At 48.4% G+C, this 7,535-nt stretch overlaps 1 long non-coding RNA gene across 1 annotated transcript; it reads left to right on the top strand.

Moving 5' to 3' along the window:
• The first annotated feature begins 2,115 nt into the window (after positions 1-2,115).
• On the top strand, positions 2,116-6,217 carry LOC103601868. The gene is made up of 4 exons (XR_551481.1): positions 2,116-2,224; positions 2,819-3,073; positions 5,233-5,296; positions 6,076-6,217. It is a non-coding gene; the product is annotated as an uncharacterized LOC103601868 (long non-coding RNA).
• The last annotated feature ends 1,318 nt before the right edge of the window (positions 6,218-7,535 follow it).

Raw genomic sequence — 7,535 nt, 5'->3', positions numbered from 1 at the left:
TTTTTCTTGGTCAGTCTAGATAAAAGTTTGCAAATTTTGTTGATCTTTTTAAAGAATCAAAAAAAAATCTATTAAGTAGTCTACAAAGCAGCATTGATGTAAATATTTTAATCAAACATTAACTTTACATAATTCATCTATGGTATAATAATCTTTATATATTGTGTAACTTGTTAAATACATAACTAGCATGCATTTCCCTTGACAGACTTTATATGGGGGATTGAAATCAAGCTGAAAACATTTCTCAATATAAATCAGTGCAGTAAATAAATACATAAATAAATGTCTAGGAGGATGATCTGGGCTGGTATGGTGATACCATAGTGATTAGAGACCTAGACTTTTTCTGTCTTGTTCCTAAATTTTCCACATTCTTCCTTTGCCTCATGGTCCAAAATGGCTGCTTCAGCTCCAGCCATTGTGCCTACATCTTATCCAGCAGGAAAGAAGAAAAGGAAGGAGAGAGACATGATCTTTTCCTTTAAGGGAAATTCCTGGAAGTTGAACATACCACTTCTACTTATATGCCAATTACTGTTCTAAGTACTTTATGTGTAACCGTGAATTTAATTCTTTCAACAACCCCATGAGATAGGACCTACTATTCCTTGTTTGCCAGAATAGGGACACGCATACGCACCCCTAAACCACAGATTGAAAGATAAGCTTTGACTGCTTACTCCCAAGTGACTCTGAGCTAGTTCGTTGCTGACCGCAGGGAATGAGAAAATCATACTTAGTTCAGACCAGACATAATTTACCCCTCTGCCCCCCAGACCTGGGTATGTTGCCTCCAACACCTTGATAGAGTCAGGCCTCTGCCAGACAGGAGGAAGGGATACATGCTGGCCTGATGTCTATAAACCAGGTGTCAGCAGGGGTGTCCCATGAGAGAGGTCAGTTTCACTCAAACCCCATCCCATGCCCTGTGGTCATGTGAAGCCCTCTACACTCTCTGTACACTCTAGGCAAGGTTGTTCTCAGGGCACTTTTAGCTCTGGCTTCTTGCTCCTGCTAAATTCTCATGTCTGTGGGTGGAGTCTGGAGCTATAATTGTTGGGCTCCAGCATCTCCAGTGGGTCTGCTGTGGGCACAGTGCCGGGCACATAGTATATGCTCAATAAACGCATGTTGAATAATTATAACCATCATTTAATAAGCACTTAGCATGAGCCAGGCACTGTGCTAAGAGCTTTATATAGATTATACCATTTGACCTTGACAGCTGCCAAGATCTTTATTTTACTGATAAAAAAACTGAGACTCAGTAAGTTTAGGTACCTGCCAAAAGGTCTCACAGCTGGTAAGTGGCAGAGCTGGGATCTCAAGCCACAAACTTTTAACCACAATGCTCAGGTGTCTACAGCCTTCAAATAGCCATCTCTCTCTACCCACAGGTGCTATGAGCCTGGTGTCCCAAGAAATGCAGAGCCTGTCCAGGCCAAGAAATGCAGAACCTGTCCAGGCCGAGGGTTCTGCAGTCTGACACCAAGAGAAAAATAAGTTTTTTGGGGGGGGTTCCAGCACATAATGAAGGCCACTTACACTGTGGAAGGAGTGGGGATGACAGGCCTTTCATCCGCAGGGGCATCAGAAGCAATTTCCAGAAAGGCTGCATAGTACATAGTTGAGAGGCTGGACCCCAGCCTGCCACTCTTCAGTTTCGTGGCCTTGGCCAGGCTAGTGGGGAGAAACGAGGTCATATGGGTCACATAAAGCACTTGGAAAGCAGTGACTACTGGCAGCACTCCAAGCGTTGTTATCGTGATGACAATTTCAGCTAAAGCTAGTTCCTGCAGGAGCCAACCACCCTGGGGACGGCTGAGTTCTGTCTCCTCTTCTTTCTTCTGATAAATAGTAAAAATTGCTTTCTAAAGAGCAAGTGATGCAAGGTCAATTACAGAAAATGTAAACATTCAGATTGTTTAAAAAATCACCTAAACCTACTTTCCAAAGATCATCTTTCTAGTCTTCTGTTGAATTAATACCAGAGTGATTTGGTGCAGTTTGTTTTTTCCCCAGGGATCTGTGGCTCTCCCACCCCATCAGCATCTGCCATTGAGTCACCCTGGTCCCAGTCACCCAGACTCTGGGTTTGCCAAGGGAGTGATGTCTCGGAGACAAAGAGAAGAGGCTGAAGAACAGGTCGTGCAAGTGTGCCTGGCTTGTCCCCAACCACCTGGAGATTTTATGAGTAGAGCATTTCAGTGACTGTTACAAGGTAAGTCAGAACTGCCACCCCCTTGCTTGACACCTTTTGACAGCTTCCTGTCATGCTTAGGAAAAGGCCAAGATCTCTAGAGTGGCCTGCGATGCCCACACCCCATGGCCTGAATCCTGGCCTCCATATATTAGCTGTATGACTTTGGACAAGTTATTTAAATCTGTCCGTGCCTCAGTTTCCTCATCTATAAAGTGGCAACAACAGAATCTACTGTTATGAGGGTGAAATATGCTAAGCGAGGTGCTTGGAACAGCGCCTGGCATATGGACAGTCCTCAATAACTGCAAGCTGCTGCTCCTGTTGTTCTTTTGTGCTGTTTTCCCCCTTGCTTTCTTCCTAGGATGCACACCCCCCAGCCCGGCTGCAGAGCCCCCACTTACAACCTGCTGCCGGCGTCCAAAGGGAAAAGGACAGAGCAAAGCTTCTCCTCAGATGTCTTTCTTGTTGTATGAGGGGGAACTTTCCAGAACCCCTTTCTGTTTCATTGACCAGAATGGGGTCCTACACCTGCCCCTAAATGAATAATTGGCAGGGAGGAATGGGAACGCCACAGCTGCGCCGCCTGAGCAGTATTGGCTTCTGTTCCCATAGGCTAGTGGTTCTCAAGCTCCAGCTGCAGGAGACTCACCGGAGGGCTTGTTACAAACACCGATTTCCAGGCCCCACCCCCAGAGGCTTGATTGAGTAGGTCTGAGGCGGGGTCAAGAATTTGCATAGCTCACAAGTTTCCAGATGATGCTGAGGCTGCTGGTTAAGAACTGCATTTTGAGAATCCCAGCATGGAAGTGGATTGAAGACGTAACCCAGCCTCCAACTGCGAGCTCCGCCCCTGGAGACCGGGACAAGGTGACCATACGAAGGCCTCCCAGATTTCTGCCAGCTCTCAGGGCTCCTGTTTTCATGGCCACTGTCCTGATTCTGCTGGTTTCTTGCAGCTGTTGCCTTTATTTCCACCCTGGCATTGACCCAAATGAGGGACAAGGGCTGGAGAACATTTCTCCCTGCTTCCAGGGCAACCACCAGTAAAAGGTCCTGTTTTCATGGCCACTGTCCTGATTCTGCTGGTTTCTTGCAGCTGTTGCCTTTATTTCCGCCCTGGCATTGACCCAAATGAGGGACAAGGGCTGGAGAACATTTCTCCCTGCTTCCAGGGCAACCACCAGTAAAAGCCTGTTGTGTAAGGCAGACTTACTAAAGACACGGCACACATGGGAAGGTAGCAAGAGACATTGTCCTGCTCTTAAAAGCCCTGAGGTCATCCCACACCAGGTTCTCATGGCCGGTCACTCCCTCCCTTTCTCCTCTCCTCCCACACACTGCTCCTTCCTCTCTCCCCTGGGCAACCAGAACAGCTCAGCTCGAGCCCTGGCCCTGGCCAAACCCTCAGTCAGAGGGACCAGAGCAGGAGACTTGTGGAAATCCCCCTGTGGGGAGCCTGTGCCTGAGGTCCTGAAGCTGAGCCCCTAGCCTGGGGCAAGGGGGTCCTCCTTGTCTGAGCAAGCCCTCGTGCTTCCAAACACCCATATTCCTGGAAGTTGGGGGGAGGGGGTTGGGGCCAGGGCTGAACTCTGCCTCCTGGAGGGCTGAAGGCCTGGATGGGGGCCAGCTGTGGCTTCTGCAAAAGTAGAGTGGGGGGACCCCTCCCACTTCTCCTTCAGCTCTCAAAATTGCTCACAACAGGTTCCTAAGAGGGATCACTGAGGCTTTGAGCCTTAGAGGCAGAGAGCCTGCTGGGCAAGCAGGGTAAAAAACTCAAGAACAGTATCTTTCTAATGCAGTTTAATTTTACCTTCTCAGGTTCTGAGAAAGGGAGCATGTCCTTCTCCATGAACTTCCCAAGGATTCAGGGGCTTTGACAGGGGGAGGACCCTCTTGACTGCCAGCTTATTCTGAAATTTGAATTTCCAATTCCCCTAGAGAAGTCCGGGGGGATGGGGGTCCAATCGTTGTTATTTATAACCACAGATTCCTTGTAAGGAGAGTAGATCCTACTTTGTTAAATAAAAGGCCCTTTTGTTCTGAGGCACCTTATTGGGTCTGGCCTGGCAAAGGCAGGCTGGTAGCAGTCTGGGAGGAGGAGGGGCTGGGGAGAGCCCCAATTGCTCAGTGTCACACCTGAGAACTGGGAGCCCCTGGGGCATCAAAGTGGCAGGCAAGGGCTGCAAGGAAGGAGGGAGGAGCCAGCAGATGGGGGTGGGGGGACAGGACAAGTGAGGAACGCCTGGTGTGAGTGAGGAACCAGCTTTTAAGACCAGGGATGTCCCCGTGCCACTTGCAGTCGTGAACTGAGCAGCTCTATAACTCTTCTAGACACCCACAAATTTTCGGTGGAATTCTGCTTACAGAGCAGTCTGGTATTCATGGTTTCATGGGAGAAGAAACAGGCTGCATCCTACGTTTGAGTCAATTCCAGGTCAGAAATAAAGGGAACAGCTGCTAGAACTCAGCAGAGGCAGGAAACCAGAGCCACACAATCGCAAGCCTGAGAAATTGCAGAAGTCTTGTGGAGAGTGAGGGATGGGGTCTGAGCAACCTTATTTTAATCCCAATGGGCTGGAGGACCCCAGCTTACCATGGGTCCCACCATTGCGGCAGACATTTGCCCTTGCTTCCTTGCTGAAAAAAAGCCTGCTTTGTTCAGGGGAGAGGGCAACATACCCACCTCTCCCTGGTGGATGATGACTGGTCAAAGATAATTGTGTTTATTCCCGCTCCCCCTCTGCTGGTGGTTGGTTGGGGGGTGACCATGCTCTGGCCAATGAGACAGAAGGGGGAGTCTGCTGGGGGCTTCTGGGAAGGATAAAAAAAATAAAAAGAGAGAGCTGTTTTCGGACAAGCCCTGCCCAGCCTTCCTTTCCTGGGGTGCTGCCTATGGCAACACAGCTGGGGTTAAAAGCTCTTCTCTGCCCCTGATTAGCTGGGTCTTGGTAAGCAGGTTACTTGACCTTTCTGCACCTCATGTTCCTATCTGCAAAATAAATCTAATATTTGTACCTTCCTCGTAGGGTTGCTGTGGAGATCAAGGGAGTGAATTCACCCAAAATGTTTGAGTCTAACATGTGGCATATGGTAAGCACTCAATACATAATAGCTGTTACTAATTTTTGTTGTTATCTGTAGATATGATGGTTGGAGCCACTGTGGCCATCTTTCAGCCACGAAGAAAGGCTTGACACAGAAGATGGGAGGGCAGAAAGAAGAAAGGAATATTGACTAAAAAATGGTCTACCCCTAAACCTCTTAAGATATTAAAACTCCTAACTCTTTTTTTTTTTTTCTTTTATCTTTTTTTCCGTGTCCGGCAACGGATCGCAACCCTCAGTGTTGCCCCCGTACCGGACCAGGGACCGGCAACGGGATTGCCCGGTCTGTATGTGGGATCCGAACCCTCGGGCGGGAGCGCTGCCGCGCTTCCCAAGCGGCGCACTATCCAGTGTGCCGCCGGGCCGGCCCCAAAAACTCCTAACTCTTTAGGCAGCTTTTAGTTGAGTATTCTGTTACTTGCAGCCTAAAGCACCCTAATCAATTCATACATAAAAGCCTGATGCCTGTTATTGTTTAATACCTAATCTGTGGGACACTCATATTTACTGATATGAATACTCACCCTGGAGACAGACCATGGCATTGACTGCCAGTTATTCTCAAATATGTAGTTTCTCCTTCTTTCATTAATAAAAAGATCTGCCATATTTCAGCTGGGCACATGCTGCCTGGCTAGAATCTACATTTCTGAGTCTCCCTGGCAACTAGGTGAAGCCGTGTGCCCCAGTTTTGGGTGCCACTCTTGGATTCTGCCCTTAAAAAGGATAGGGCACTCCTACCTCACTCTTCTCTTTTCTTTCTAGTAGGAAGAAAACAAGAGCTGGAGTACTCACCTTGGATCCAGAGATAGAAGAGCCATTTTGAGGGTGGCCAGAGTTGCCCCACCAGCCCCAAACAACCTACCTCTTACCTCTTGCATACAAAAAAAATAAATGATCTTGTTTAAGCCACCATATTTTTGGATTGCTTCACTGCAGCGGATTTACATGAAGCTCCAGAATATCAGGTGGAAATAGAGGCCCCAAAATATCACTGTGACCCCATGTATCAGTTAGGTGTTGCTGCATAACAAGCCACCCAGAATTTAGGGCTTAAGACAGTAATGATTTGTTATTTCTCACGACTCTATGAGTTAGCTGCCTTCTTCTGCTGATTTTTCCAGGGCTTACTTGTGCTGCTACATGGAGTAATGGCTACAGGCTGGGTTCAGCTGGGATGGGGGGATGGTGAGGTCTTGCTCTCCGTGTGAAGACAGCCCAGGCTAGGTTTCCTCACATGGTGATTTCATGAGACTTCCAAGAGAGTAAGCTCCAAAGCACAAGCATTTATCAGGCCTCTGTGCCATAGCTGCTAATACCCAACTGGCCACAGCAAGTCACATGGCCAAGCCCAGAGTCAACATGGGAGGGGCCTACACAAGGGCGTAGATACCAGGAGGCTTGATTCACTGGGTCATTTGAGTAACAATCAGCCTCATCCTATTATGCCCCATGAATTTTGGAAGCTCATTAAGGATAATTAGAAATCCTAGTGCCAGTGCTCATTAGGCCCATTTGCATAGGAGCTAATAACCCCCTACGATTAGAGACAATTGAAATTCATTCCCTTATTTGGTTATTCATCACCTAGCTTCAGAAAAACAGTTTCAGGTTGTTTACATAAATACAAAAGATTTTTATTCTTCTTTTTTTTTTTTTTTGTCTTTTTCCGTGTCCAGCAACGGATTGCAACCCTCAGTGTCGCCCCCGTACCGGACCGGGACCGGCAACGGGATCGCAACCCTCGGTGTTGCCCCCACGCCTCGCTCAGCCAGTGAGTGGGAACCGGTCTGTATGTGGGATCCGAACCCTTGGCGGGAGCGCCACCGCACTTCCCAAGCAGCGCACTAGCGCAGTGCGCCACCGGGCCGGCCCACAAAAGATTTTTAAATGATACAGTAAAATAAAAAATACGTGTCGAAGAGAATCAGGGCTGAGCCCGTGGCGCACTCGGGAGAATGCGGTGCTAGGAGCGCAGATCCTATGTAGGGATGACCGGTGCGCTCACGGCGCTCACTGGCTGAGCACGGTGCGGCCGGCCTCAAAAAGGACAAAAAAAAAAATTTAAAAAAAAGTGTTGAAGAGAATCAGAACAGAAGGCAAATGAAGGTAGGAAAAGAAGAAAAGATGGTACCAGGAGTAGGATCAGAACAAAAGATGTGTGGGCCGGCCCGGTGGTGCACTGCTGCAGTGCGCCGCTTGGGAGTGCTGAGGCGCTCCCGCCG

Source organism: Galeopterus variegatus, unplaced genomic scaffold (assembly GCF_000696425.1).
Source record: "Galeopterus variegatus unplaced genomic scaffold, G_variegatus-3.0.2 Scaffold109, whole genome shotgun sequence".
In the NCBI taxonomy this organism is placed as follows: Eukaryota; Metazoa; Chordata; class Mammalia; order Dermoptera; family Cynocephalidae; genus Galeopterus; species Galeopterus variegatus.
The sequence above is the reverse complement of the archived record's forward strand: the minus strand, read 5'-3'. Positions and strand labels throughout refer to the sequence as shown.